The sequence below is a fragment of the Oryctolagus cuniculus genome, chromosome 11 (assembly GCF_964237555.1).
Source record: "Oryctolagus cuniculus chromosome 11, mOryCun1.1, whole genome shotgun sequence".
NCBI lineage: Eukaryota > Metazoa > Chordata > Mammalia > Lagomorpha > Leporidae > Oryctolagus > Oryctolagus cuniculus.
The window spans coordinates 89,418,749-89,434,165 of record NC_091442.1 but is presented as its reverse complement, the minus strand read 5'-3'; the positions used below and the strand labels follow the sequence as shown (position 1 = coordinate 89,434,165).

The window sequence follows — 15,417 nt, the reverse complement described above, 5'->3', positions numbered from 1 at the left end:
TTGAGAAAAGCTGTCATTCAGGAATATATGATTATTCTTAATATTTTTCTAAGCACATGTATTTGCAGCTCCTTTAAATTAAAAGTTATTCTTAAACACAACACTTTTAACTATTAATTAACTGGCATGAATGTCTGTTAGCTGCTTTGGTTGAATTATCTATTGATAACCTCAAAAATTTAATTTCCTCCATTTACTGATCATTTTGTTATGATATGGCTTTGCTAAGGTTAAAAAGAGTAATTCTGATCCCAGCAACACATTAAAATTCACATTTCACCCTCAAGGTCTCCGTGGGTACTCAGTCATTGGATATCATTCCTGTTCATATTTCTTCTTGGGTTTACATGGTATTATACACTCTATACTTCTGAACTCTATTTCTTTCTCAAGTCTGACTCCCAACATTAGGCATTTCCTCCAGTTTTGCTCTCAGAACTCTTCCCTGTTTTTATATATTATTTCCTAATGCATTCATTCAGTTATAGTCTTACCTAGCATCTTTATTCATATGATTCCCAAGTGTTAAAGTCAGTTATCTTTGAATAGATTGATATGTTAAGCACGTGAGCCAAAATCCCCAGTGATTTCAGCTTCAGTGAGGAATGGACTTGGAAGCGAATATTTATTTATTTATTTACTTTTAAAGATTTATTTATTTATTTGAAAGGCAGAGTCACAGAGAAGGAAGGAGGATGGGGGGTGGGGAGAGAGAGAGAGAGAGCGAGCCAGCGAGCTTCCATCTGCTGGTTCACTCCCCAAATGGCCTTACAGCCAGAGCTGGGCCTATCTGAAGCCAGGAAGCAGGAACTTCTTCTGGGTCTCTGACATGGGTGCAGTGGTCCAAGGACTTATGCCATCTTCTAATGCTGTCCCAGGCCATAGCAGAGAGCTGGATTGGAAGTGGAGCAGCTGGGACTTGAGCCAGCGCCCATATGGGATGCTGACACTGCAGGTGGCGGCTTTCTATGTTATGCCACAGCGCCGCCCCCGGAAGTGAATGTTTAATTGCTGACTATACTGTCTTTCCAGTTTTTTATAATCATGTATTCTTGAGGTTATACAGAGAGCACATGTCATTTATAAGACTATTTTACAACTAGAAATATTGGTAACATATTTTTATATATATACACATATACATATCACATATATATATATATATCTCAGATTCTTTTAATAAAAAGCTTGCTTATTTTGGTTATTTGAAAGGCACAGTGAGAGCGGGAGAGAGAGAGAGAGAAATCAATCTACCATCCTCTGGTTTATTCCCCAATATCCACAATAGCCAGGGCTGGGCCAGGCCAAATCCAGGGGTCTGGAACTCCATCCTAGTCTCCCCAAGCATTTAAACCATCATCTGCTGCTACCAGGATGATGCATTGGCAGGAAGCTGGATCTGAAGCAGGGCAGCCAGGACTTGAACTCACCCTCAGATACGGGATGCTGGTATCATAGGCATTGGCTTAGTGCTCTGCATCACATTGCCAGTGCCTGTAATATTTCTAACTACCTGTATTACCTGAAGGTTGAAAACAATGTCTAACTGTGTAGATCACTGTGTCTTATTGTCATCCACTTAGTATTGTTTAGCTTAATAATTCATCAACATTTAACATTCTTTTATGAGCTACAGATAGAATAACAAAAAGAATTTTACATATAGTTAGATCACCTTTATCAAATACCCATTTATAAATTGATAAATAGCAGTACTTAATATGGAGCTTGTTCCTATTCATTTTTCAATCTACACACAGTAGATGCTAACTAAATTAAATATCTTGGCCCTAATTATGATATGTTATAGATTTAACTATTGAAAACTCAGAATTCCAAATTCACTCTGTGGGTAGGCTTTTTTTTTTTTCATTTTCAAGGATACTTTACATATTCCTTTCCCCTTTTTTGTGACCCAACACTGTGATCTTTGAAATTGAATATATCAACCATTACCTTTTTTAAAAAAATTTCCTTCCTAGCTGCCATTGAAAATAACAGGCTGCTGACAGTTTTTAATTTCTCTTTAGACAGCAAAAGACATATCTGCATGATTAAAATGCAAGATATTTCTGTAACAGTTATCAATTATATTAAGAGAAATTATGAAATTTTCTCATAAACAAAACAAAATTCTCTAAAATCTTTATTAACTCACAGCTGTGCAGAAGTTATTGTGTTTCCCATAGTTTAGTTGTTTTGTGGAATTGTAAAGCAAAAGTTTTTTCAGGATTTAGAGAAAATGTAATTTTAAGAATAAATAATTGTGAAGTTGGTGCATGTGAATTTATGAGAAGCTGGTTAAATGCAAATTAATACAACCCCTGTACTAGTACAGCCTGATTAAATAGTAGAATTGACTAATTGTTTTTAAATCAAGCCTACTTGGACAGCCATTTAAATTCTCTAACAAGCTGCACAGTCCAGAAAGTATAAGCCATTAGGAAAATAAAACTTATGGCTCAACAGCATTTCTATTAACATTTAGAAAATTATAGTTTGAATTTACAATGATTATAACTGTAAATCAGTATGTAAAGAGATTTACATACATTTTCTCCTTTAATCCTCACTGATCAGAGAATACTCTGAATTTATTAGAGACTTGCCCAGATACAAATGGTATTGCAATACAGATCAAAATTGATTCATCTGGTTCCAAGTTTAGTGCCACTTCCATATATTTATTTTTAGTTACCTGGTATATGCCAGTGATTTGGAAGCCCCTTGTAGGAGTGGAACCAAGGGCACAATGCTGAATTGGACAGTATTTTTTGCTTTGATAGAGCTTAAATGTAGAAGATGAAACAAACAAGTGACCAGATCACATGCTATTTTTAAATCATCATGTCCAGGGTAAGTATAGCACCTAGGAAAGAGACAAAACCCATATTTTGGAGTGGTCACAGAGAAGAAGATACCTAAGATGATATTTGTTGTTCTTTCAGTAATCAGTCAGGTCTTTAGAGATGAAAAGCTATTCCAGAAGAGAAGAATGGAGAGCATGTAGAAGTACCAGAAGTAAGAAAAAAAGGTTGCTTATGAAGTAAGTTAAATAATTCACTGTGATTGAAGTTTAGTAATATTTTAGTAAGGAATTATTGGAATTGAAGAAGTGTTCCAGCCTTCCCAGGGTCACTTGCAAATATCTGGAGATATTTTCGTAGGTTAGAATGATCAAGGGACAGCCTTACCAATAATTAATTGTTGTGGGACAAGATTTCATTGCAGAATTTCTGTACAGTGAGTATTTTTTCAAACTTAAATTGCAATAATAGCCTTCTGAGGAACACAGATAATAGACACCAACAGTTGGTAGGCTGAAATAAGACATTTGTGCTTTCTTCTGAGGCCCTTTTCTGGGCCCTGAAGGATGTTAAGCAGAATGTGGACACAATAAAATTTCCAATTTGAAAGGTCCTCCTGGGGCTGGTGCTGTGGCATAGCAGGTAAAGCTACCACCTGCCACACAAGCATCCCATATGGGTGGCAATTCAATTCCCAGATGCTCCACTTCTGATCCAACTCCCTGCCAGAGGAAGCTTCAGACTCTTTGCTTCAGATCAGCTCAGCTCAGCTCAAGCCACTGCAGCCATTTGGAGATTGAACCATATGATGGAAGATTCTCTCTCTCTCTCTCTCTCTCTCACACACACACACACACACACTTACTCTCACTCTCACTCTGTCTTTCTCCCTCCCTGTAATTTTACCTTTCAAATAAATAAATCAATATTTTCATAAAAAATCATCCTAGTTGGGTACCTTGTGGAGGGTGTATTAGAGAGTATGAAAGTAGACAGTATCACTATTACCTAATACTACCTTGAGAAGGCAGGTCCAGAAGTGCAATAGAGGTCTGGCCAGTACTCAGAGGATTTTACCACTTTGACTTTGGTCATTGGAAATTTAGATGTCAAATTCCTGTGAGCAGAGTGAATGAGAGTAGATGAAATTGGAGGGAAATCAAACCTCAATAGCAATCACTACAGAAGCTGAAACAAAAGACGCTTCAGAGAACCTTGATGCTTCTTTCCACAGGGATAAACAGCTCTGCCTCATTAAAACAAACATCTCAAATTTTTGTTTAGTAGAAGTACCTGAGGTTGATTTCCTGTTTCTACAGCTGAAACAAATCCTTATTGATTTACATGGGAGTACTCTGTCACTTCAGATCTTGATTCTCAAACAGTCATTACTAGAGATAGGCTTTGCTTGTATTTTGGTAGTTTTGGGCAAAAGAATATGCTTTCATGGACTTGGACTTATTAACTTGACCATGTATGCAGATATTCATTCATGTGTTCATTTATCTTAAAAAAAAAGACTTATTGTGGACATTGAGTTAAGGAATGAATAGATAGAAATTGTGCTCATAGTTTCATCTTATAAAGTACTGTTTCTGTATTTCACTTATGTTCTTAATATACCCTTGTTAATACTTCCTTTGAAAATTAGGCGCACTGCAAGAACTCATGTCTGTTATATATTGAAACTTGGAATCCAAAATCTGAAGTAGAAATGCAAAGCAGAAATTACATTCATAGAACTATGTAAATATCTTCCGAAACTGGTATTTCATTTATACAAACATGTCTTTTCATTCTTCAAAATACGTTGATGACTACACAGAAATAGGACATTTGGTCATTCTCAAGACAAAAAGTGTTTTATTTCATGACTATTTTGAATCTGAATATATATACCTTTGTACATTTTCATTATTCAAGAATTTCTATGCCATTTTAAACCATGAAATGTCTTTTAATAGATAATGAGAACCTTTACTTCGTTTTTATTTTACACAGGTGTAACACAGGTGGTACGCCCTTTCCTCTCTGCCCCATAGGGTGTAGCTCTAACTGCCCTCTAGGGAAGAGAAGGTTGGGTGAACAGCCTTACTATTTCTCCAGCTCAGTAATCACCTGCAGATACATTCTCTTCACTGTCCAGGAGTCCTTAAGGGAAGCAAAGGCTGAAACATACAGAATGGGCTTGCATCATGATTCTTCTGCAAGTCACCTTAGCCCTTTCCTCAAATGTAGTACACATTAAAGATGATGAAGTTTCAAATTCTGAGGTTTTTTTTTTTAAATTGAATAGTTTTGGTTACTGTTTTGAAATTGTTGGGGTATCAGTGGAGGAGCCTCCTATGTGTTGATACTAACTTTGAAACTTTTTTCCAAATGATCGTGTTCATGAGTTTTTGCCACAAAGAATCATAGGATCTCAGAATGTGTTCTACAGTGACACACCTCATTCATAAGTACAAATTTGTAACTGTTGTTATGCTTAGAATGCCCTGTGTTTCATAATAAAGTTACTTCAAGGAGTCAAAAATGAATGACAGAATTCTAAGTACTTCTGTTGTTTCGTCTCTTTTTGAGACATGTCGAGGGCTGATGGGGTATTAGCATCACCAGCTGGTGCTTCAGTCCACTAAACTACTCCAAGGAAAGGCAGAATTCCAACAGGGTTTTAAATGAACCAGATGTCCCCTGGACCTGGATGAGATGAAGGAGAGAAGGATGTTTGGGAAGACAGATGTGGTACACACATCCTGTTTCTCCCTCTAGGTCTACTTCTCACCCCTCTCCACTCTGCTTGAGTGCCAGACCAACTTTTACTGGCTTTACCAATGGCCTTTTATTTCTTTTATAACATCCTATTAAGCCTGAGGAAACCTCAGGAAAGGGTATGGCTGAGCAGAATGAAGCTGAATTATTTAGTTTTGGGGTTTTCTCCAGGCTAAGTGATGAATTCGTCTTTGCTAAGTTCCTCTATCAAATTCCGCACAGTTCCTTTGAATTACTCTTGTAGTGGTAGATACAGCACCAGATTCAATCAACTCTATTTCAGTAAGTGTTCCTTCCCACAGCTCCTTGTTATACTTTGTATACCCTGTTAATATTCTTCAACTCTGCCCTCATATTTATAAACCTCCCTTGCATTAAAGTCTCCTACACTATTACATGGAACGAGCGAACACTTCCATTCTCCAGTCTACTCCTCAAATGGCTGGAACAACTGGAGCTGGGACAAGCTGAACCCAGGAACCTAGGACTCCATTCGAGTATCCCATATGGGTGACAGCAGTGCAAGCACTTGACCTGTCCTCCATCCACTGCTTTCCTAGGTGAGTTACTAGGGAGCTGGATCAGATGTGGAGCAGCAGGGACTTGAAGCACTGCTCATATATAAGCAGCATATAAAGGCAGAGTTTATATTCTGTGCTACAATGTGCCCCTCACATAGCTAATTTAAACATTATTTATAGAAGTAGACACTACAAGTACTGGACTTTGGCAGGTATTGGACAACAGGAAGACTTATTGATAAATAATGCAATCTACCAAATAAGGTTTGTAAAGAGGCATATTGTCGGTTAATATTAGCCAACTAATACTTGTGATGCTTTTCTAAGATTCAGAAGTGTATACTAGAGATTGTATGATTTAAGGAAACAGTATATGAATCTTTAATAACCTTGACCCAGAAAGAGATAAAAGGACTCAACATTGCTAATAGTTTAAAATAGATAAATGAAATGGCCAAAAATAGCCATAGGATAACTATACTTTAAAATCAATGTCTAAATAAATGGACAAACCTTACAAAAATACTGAAAGATGTGAAGAAGCTTTTGCTTAATCAAAATATAGGAAACATTTTGCTACTTGTTATACTAGTTTAATTTTAAATAAATATATATATACTTTAAAAAGGATGAAAGTATTAAATAAATCCTATTATTTCTGATAGCTCTGTTAGTATGTAAAAGGGACATTTTTAAAAGATTTATTTATGTATTTGAAAGTCAGAGTTACACAGAGAAGAAAGGCAGAGAGAGAGAGAGAGAGAGAGAGGTCTTCCAACCGATGGTTCACTTCCCAAATGGCCACAATGGCCAGAACTGTGCTGATCTGAAGCCAGGAGCCAGGAGCTTATTCCAGGTCTCCCACGTGGGTGCAGGGGCCCAAGCACTTGGGCCATCTTCTACTGCTTTCCCAGCCCATAATAGAGAGCTGGATCAGAAGTGGAGCAGCTGGGTCTCAAACCAGCACCCATATGGGATGCCGGCACTTCAGGCCAGGTTGTTAACCCACTGTACCACAGCGCCAGCCCCAGACTTTTTGTTTTAAAATAGCATCTTAGAGTTGGGATATTCTTAGATCTCCAGTAGTTGTAAAAGAAAAATTAATCATCGTGCCAAAGCAAAATCATTCATGTGCTAAATTTCTGAAATTTTCAAATATACTTCCGGTTCATAGGGTCAAGGACTATTCACAGGCTGTCATTTTGTATTCTGAATTAAAAGTAAGCATTAGTTGACCTCTTTCCAGTTACATAAAAACAATGTTCATGTTTTACTCTTTGGATAGTAAATGTTTATATTTACTCTTTGGATAGTAACCATGAATTTTCCAATTTTAAACTTATTGTTTTCCAGGATTAACACTCAAGAATAGGATTGAGAAATATGATAGTTATGTTCTTAAGAAATTTTTTCCAAGAGAATTGATTATCTGCTGAATATTCATTTTCTTTATTTACTGCTGTGCAAAAAGTGAGAAAATTATTGTATGCAGCATATTATATTAACAAATTATTTTACAGCTTATAAGACAAAACCATTTGACATTTTTTTTGAAATTTCTATGTATATCAACTTAGAAAACCTAAAATAAGTAAGTTAAAATATAATATAAACAAAATTTTAAGTGTTATGTATCTTAAGTGGTTTTGGATGCAGTAGTATAACTGAATTCAGATAACAAATTACAAATGTGTCAAAATTTCTTGTTTATATTTGATATATTTAAGAATAAGGCCATATTTGGCTGCGCCGCGGCTCAATAGGCTAATCCTCCGCCTTGCAGCGCCAGCACACCGGGTTCTAGTCCCAGTCGGGGCGCCGGATTCTGTCCCGGTTGCCCCTCTTCCAGGCCAGCTCTCTGCTGTGGCCCAGGAAGGCAGTGGAGGATGGCCCAAGTGCTTGGGCCCTGCACCCCATGGGAGACCAGGAGAAGCACCTGGCTCCTGCCTTCGGATCAGCGCGGTGCGCCAGCCGTAGTGGCCATTGGAGGGTGAACCAAAAGGAAAGGAAGACCTTTCTCTCTGTCTCTCTCTCTCACTGTCCACTCTGCCTGTCAAAAACCAATAAATAAATAAATAAATATAAAAACAAAAAGAATAAGGCCATATTTATATTACTTGCCTAAAGATAATTGATTTTTTGAAGGTCATGAATGCACTGAAGTTCTTCAGAAAACTTTTAAAAGCTTAAAAGCCTAATGCAGGTGCCGGTGCCGTGGTTCACTCGCTTAATCCTCCACCTGCGGCGCCAGCATCCCATGTGGGCACCAGGTTCTAGGCCCGGTTGCTCCTCTTCCAGTCCAGCTCTCTGCTGTGGCCTGGGAAGGCAGTGGAGGATGGCCCAAGTGCTTGGGCTCCTGCACCCATGTGGGAGACCAAGAAGAAGCACCTGGCTCCTGGCTTTGGATCGGTGCAGCACCAGCCATAGCGGCCATTTGTGGAGTGAACCAACGGAGGGAGGACCTTTCTCTCTCTCTCTCTCTCTTTCTCTCTCTCTTCCTCTCTCTCACTCTCTCTCTGTCTATAACTCTACCTGTCAAAAATAAAAAATAAAAAATAAAGCCGAATACAGAAATGTTATTAGGAGTTAAAGCTGTGGTGCAGTACGTTAAGCCTGGCATCCCACATGTCCACAGGCTAGAATTGTGGCTGTTCTTCCAATCCAGCTCCATGGTGGAAAAGCATGTACCTGGGAAGGCAGTGGAGGATGACCCAAGGGTTTGGAACCCTGCACCCATGTGGGAGACCCAGACAGAGTTTCAGGCTCCTGGCTTTGGCCTGGCCCAGCCTTGGTTATTTGGAGAGTGAACCAGCACACATAAGATCTCTCTCTCTCTCTGCCTTTCTAACTCTGCCTTTCAAAAAAATAAATCATATTTTAAAAAAGAGAAATTTTATAAAAGCATATATTGGCATTTTGCTTTATAGACAAAATACACTAAATAATATATTGTGCAGAAATAGTTTCCAAATATAAACTAGGAAATCTGGGGAGGACATTAAACTTTAAAAATAAATAATATTTCAGCTATCATTCATTTTCATGTTGTCTACGAAAAGCTTATACAGCTATCCCATTTATCCAATGGGATTGGTTCCAGGGCAACCAGGGATAACAAAATCTGTGATATTCAGTCCTTCATATAATAAAATGACATAGAGCCCACACATATTCTGCCATATACTTCAAATTATCTCTAGATTACTAATAGTACCTAGTGCAACATAAGTGCTTATAAACAGTTATTATATTGTATGAGGTGTCTTCAAAACATTCATGAAAGAGGCACATTAACTTAATTCAGGAAACCAAGAATATTTTGAAGTAGCATCATACTGTTTCTTTGAATTTGTATTTTTACCCTAATATTGTATATAGATGTAAATTCTATGGATAGAGAGGGTTAGTTGTATTAGATCTTTGAGTTTCAGAGTTATATACACAGTTCTGTGTAATCCTTTTCTTCCATTTGACTTTCAAATTTTCTACTGGGCAAAATCTATACTAGAAAGCTTTATAAGTATAAAATCGTATCTTATGACCATGATTATTTTAAACATTTTAGTAGCTATTTTTAAGTGACAAAACTGTATATATTGACCATTTACATGGTATTTGAATTATATACAAATTGTGGCATGGGAAATATCACAAAAGTAGTATTTCTTTTCTGAAAGAAAAAAGCAGGTTTTTAAAAATCCATATCTTTTTATAATAATGTGAAATAAAATTAACTCTATTGTCCTTAGAAAAGAGAACATGGTTTTTAAGATTGTCTGGAAAGTATTTGGAAAATGATTGAAATAATGAAGGGTTCTTACCATAGTGAAAATGAACATTTTGCTTTGAATATCTTTGTAATTTCAGAAACAGTGAGTTTGAATCAGTAACAGAATTGAACTTGCTTGTAATAATGGTACTTTTCACTGCTCTTAGAGAAGCTTTATAGCTATGGAAAGCTCTTAAGGAATGGTATGTTGTGAACAGATGCTTTTTACTTAGAGAAAAATTTTTATCATGTATATATCTCAATTATAATATGTATTGCTTATAATATATACTTATTACATAAGAACATAAGCTATGTAATTTGAATGTTACTTTTCAAAAGGGTTTAATATTGCAATACATACATTTTAATTTCAAGTCAGGTATTTTAATTTGGCAGGTTAGCTTTTAATTGTGGATAAAATATAGACTTGTAGCTACAATGTCATATTCTCTTTAAATTTTATTTAAGGCATACAGATTTCATGTATTTCCTATATACATATTCAGGAACATAGTGATACTTCCCACCAATCCCTTCCTCCTTCTAGTGTTCCTACCTTTCCTCCTCCTCTTTCTCCTTTTTCCATTCTTAATGTTTACAAAGATTTATTTTTAATTAACTTTATATTCATAAGATTAACCCTACACTAAGTAAAGTGTTCAACAAATAGTAAAAAATATGAAACACTTCACAAATTTGCATATCATTCTTGCGGGGGACCCTGCTAATTTCTGTATCATTCACATTTTAGTACATGTGCTGTCTTATTCTGAGGATGGGGACAACATTTGCAAAAGTTTGTTTTACATTTAAGTTTATACTATTTAACATTGTTCACAAAATGGTTTTGTCTCACTTTTAACATAGGGTTTTTACAGTGGAACATAGCTGAATTAGAAATCTGTATTATCCATTTTAAGGAGATGAGAAGATTAAAAATGAAAAAAAAATGCACTGACATCAGATTTCTGTTTCAGAAAAGACACTGGAGTAGGAAGAAGTTTTAGAGAAGATACAACCTAATCTTTTATATTTTAAAGCTTTTCACAATATATTACTCATCCAGTGCCCATGAATATTTTCTGTCTGGCTCCTTACAAAGCAGTACATTCCAAAACTGAGACATTTTTCTCCATTCACAAAAGTTTCCATTTATCTTAAATTTATATATATATATATATATATATATTATATATTTTAACTTTTATTTAATATAAATTTCCAAAGTACAGCTTTTGAATTATAGTGGCTTCCCCCCCCATAACTTCCCTCCCACCAGCAACACTCCCATCTCCCATTCCCTCTCCCCATCCCATTCACATCAAGATACATTTTCAATTATCTTTATATAGAGGTCAATTTAGTATATATTAAGTAAAGATTTCAACAATTTGCACCCACACAGAAACAAAAAATGTAAAGTACTGCTTGAGTACTAGTTATACCATTATTTCACATAGTACAACACATGAAGTACAGAGATCTTACATGGGGAATAAGTGTACAGTGACTCCTGTTGTTGATTTAACAATTGAGACTCTTATTTATGGTGTCAGTAATCACCTGAGGCTCTTGTCATGAGCTGCCAAGGCAATGGAAGCCTTTTGAGTTCACCAACTGCAATCTTATTTAGACAAGGTCGTAGTCAAAGTGGAAGTTCTCTCCTCCCTTCAGAGAAAGGTACCTCCTTCTTTGATAGCCTGTTTTTTCCGCTGGGATCTCACTCACAGAGATCTTTCATTTAGGTCTTTTTTTTTTTTTTTTAACTGAAATGTGACCCCTGTTAAATATAAGAGTGGGAATAAGAGAGGGAGGAGATGTACAATTTGGGACATGCTCAATCGGACTTGCCCCAAATGGTAGAGTTAGAAAGGTGCCTGGGGATTCCAATTCAATCCCATCAAGGTGGCATGTACCAATGCCATCTCACTAGTCAAAGTGATCAGTTTCAGTTCATAATTCATCATAATGATAGGATTAAGAGTCAAAGGGATCACATAAACAAGACTAGTGTCTGCTAATACTACCTGATAGAATTAAAAAGGAGAGAACAATCCAACATGTGAAGCGGGATGCACAGCAGACTCATAGAATGGCAGATGTCCTAAACAGCACTCTGGCCTCAGAATCAGCCCTTAAAGCATTCGGATCCAGCTAAAAAAGCCATGAGAGTATTTCAGGCATGGAAAGCCAAGACATTCTGGCAAAAAAAAAAAAATAGACCTTAATTTTATATATAAACATATATCATTGGCTCTTCATGATTAGGAGTCTCCCTTTTATATTGTTGCTACTCCCAATGTTATCTCTGCTCTCTCTCTTTTTACTACATATTAAAACTGAACAAGTTAGGAAAAAAATTGTATGGTTCTGTGTCCTCCTTCAGTTTCCTTTTCTGGGGATAGATAATTACAAATATTCTAGTTGTTTAAAATTACTGATGGTTCCACAATCTGACCACACCAACAGCTACCCTCATCAAAAGCAACTTCTACATGGAGGTGTCCAACTCATTGAACACTGTCTTACTCCTGACAAGCTCTCTTCTACTTTCACATTCTTCCTCTATACCCAGCCTCTATTCCTTGCATGATATTAATTATTACTCCTTCAGAAATATTCCTGAATCCCTTATTTCTAATCTCATAGACTGAAATTCTGAACAAACCCCACTATATGCTATACCACAGCAGCTAAGAGTTGAACAAAAAATGGAGTCTCAATAATTTCATGGTCACCAACTCAGGTGGCCTTTCCACAATGCACAATATTGCTTCAGCAAGTTTACTCTGTCATATTATACAGTGAATTCACATTTTCTCTGCTTTACTTGCTTCTTTAACTACATCTTTCTACCAATTTAAGTAGATGGTTTAACTTCCTAACAAAGGAAAGTAGATTTAATCTTTGTGCTTCCACTTCTAAGAACTGATGTACTGCTTCTCTGTATTAGTTCAGGCTGCTCTAGTAGAGTAGACTGAGTGGCTTAAACACAAAATATGTAATTTTCAGCATTCTGGTGGCTGAAAAGTCTGTAATCAAGGAGCTGGGAGACCTGGGGTCTCGTTAGGATATTCTTCCTAATTTCAGATGGTTGTCATCTGCTTGTATGCTCACACAGTGCAGAGCAGAGAGAAGGAACAAGATTTTGGGATTTCTTTATATCAGGAAACTAATCCTATTCACAAGCACACAACTCTCATGGACTGATTATCTTCTAAAGTCCCCTTAGGATTTCACCAAATGTATTTGAGGGGTTAAGGACACAGATAGCTCGCACATGAAGGTGTGGGGAGCAACTGGGAGCAACTCGGACTAGACTAAGTTACTGGAATTAAGACTTATTCTATGCATCTGCTTTCCCACAATATGGTGCTGAGAAGAGAGTAGCAACTTCTGTGCAGCTGCCTCTCGCTAGCTTGGGTGATGACCTGCAGGAGCTGATCCTGCTCCTGATTGCAGGAGAGCAGCGTACTCGGTGTGTGGGTAGCAGAGTTGGGATTGGTAGAAGGACTATAAAGGAGGAGAGAGACAACATGCACGAGGAACATCTAAGGGGAACATCTATCTGAAGGAACACCTGTGCAGCCCCCGAGAGAGCCGGCCGGCGGTGTGCCGCTCCCCCGCGGAAGTGGGGAAAAGTGGCAGGGGGAACCGCCCTTCCACGGAGGTGGAAGGGTCGGTAGCCAACCCGGGAAGAACCAGCAGCAAACCCGGGGAGGGCCGAGCAGACAAAAGAACAGCGCAGGGTCCTGTGTCGTTCCTCCACGAAGACTTCAATGCAAATGCAGTCCCTTTATCCATACTCTTCCATTCCCATTGCTTTTCACACTTTTGTCTTTTCTGAATCCTCAGTCTCTTTGAACCCCACTCTCTCTGTTCATTCAAACATGGCCTAATATACTTAACCATAAATAAAGCAAAGCAAGCCTTGTCTTGATCTGATATCCCCTTTTCACTGCTACTTATTTCTGTCTTTTATTTCCCTAGTTTTATTCACAACCAACTTTTCAAGAGAATGTTAATATCTTTTCTTTTCACCTGGATATCTGTAACTTTTCTACTTTTCCACTTTTGCCACTCTAGGTTTTGCTTCCAGTGTCAACAATTAATAACTGGTTGCTGAATTCAACATGTTCCCATCCTACTTTAGTTCTCAGTGGTATTTTACACTCTACTTTGTGAAAGACTGTAACTTCTTAATCTCTAAGTTTTGTAGAGACCTATTCTCACCCTCTAAATACCAAGTTCACATGATTTGTAACACTATTTTAATTTCATTTGTTTTCATTATCAGAATTAGTATCTGGGTTTCAATTTTTCTTGAAAGCAGAAGAAGTTAACTGAATCAATTATAAGTAAATTCAGTCATTTCAAAAGTATTTGCAGGAACTTAAGGTCTTAGTTCAGTAAACTCAAAGTGCCCCTCCCCTCATTGCTTTCATTTTGAACCAGCTCAGTTTCAGGAAAGTTTATGTCATACAGCCATATCAGATGGCGATGCGTCTGCACTCCAGCCTCCCTTTGTCCTTTTCTGGCATCTGTTGTCCATGTTGCATATCCTTACCACACTGGCATATGTTAACATTTCGGTGTTCCCGCCAGGTTTCTTGACATATATTCTACACTGATCTTTGTTATGATTTCTTCCAGTCATGACCACAAAGCCTTCAAAATCTGCCTGCTTTCTTTCTTTCAGCCAAGTGTTTTTGTCACAGGCAGAAGGAAAGTCTGTTGCTCTCCCTTGTTAGCTGAAGGACCTCAGGATACTTGCAGGGACACCTTTGTTTCTTCTCCCTCTTTAGCTGCAAAGAGATACCTCTACATTTTTTCTCCCATTTCACTGTGCTAGTAGGGAAACCTAAAAGGATACATATACATATGTTTTGTATCCTGGATTGCTAAACAGTTCTCTGTGTTCTATGAACAAATCGCAAATTCTAGTGAACTTGGCTTTCATTTTCTTAGGCTTGTAGATCATAGGGAACAAGGAGAAAAGTTCAATAGTGGATTAAATCAAGAAGTCTAAAGGAATGTGATTCTTTCATAAAACTGGGTCCATCCAATTATCTATGCCCTCAATGGAAGTGTAAAATGGAAATGAATTTGTACTGCTGAGGTTCCTAGTGCTAAATGAAATAGAAAAAAATCCATCTAGCTAAAAGTTAGCCTTTATGTTGATTTGTAGCCTAAGTTTACACAACGTATGTGATATGAGAAACTTCAATGTGCTTCTGCAGTTTAGAGGGCTCACAGGTCAGTGTTGCCCCAAGGCATCTGGCAGAAATCATTTTACATTCTCTCTGGAAGAATTTGTCTCAGAATGTTCCACCAATAATCTGACAAATAAAACTTTAAACATATATGTTTTTAATGGAAAAATCATAATGCAAAACAAGGGACCAAAGACTGGGGCTTCAGAAATAAGAGCCAGAATAGAACAGTGGTAAATACACTTCATAGACGCCTGAATAAATGCTTGCCCTGAAAAAATAAGAAAAATGCAATGGAATATTGAAGAGACCAAGAAGATGTGACAAAAGACGCA

General features: G+C 37.3%; 1 protein-coding gene and 2 non-coding genes across 10 annotated transcripts in view; 2 read left to right on the top strand and 1 right to left on the bottom strand.

The window, feature by feature from the left end:
• Positions 1-15,417, top strand: part of MGAT4C (MGAT4 family member C) — a 777,011-nt gene that overhangs the window by 69,843 nt on the left and 691,751 nt on the right. The window lies entirely within an intron of this gene.
• MIR3059 (microRNA mir-3059) lies at positions 4,831-4,888 on the top strand. Its single transcript, NR_162722.1, has one exon. It is a non-coding gene; the product is annotated as a microRNA mir-3059 (primary transcript).
• Positions 10,542-10,652, bottom strand: LOC127491203 (U6 spliceosomal RNA). The gene has a single exon (XR_007919792.1). It is a non-coding gene; the product is annotated as a U6 spliceosomal RNA (small nuclear RNA).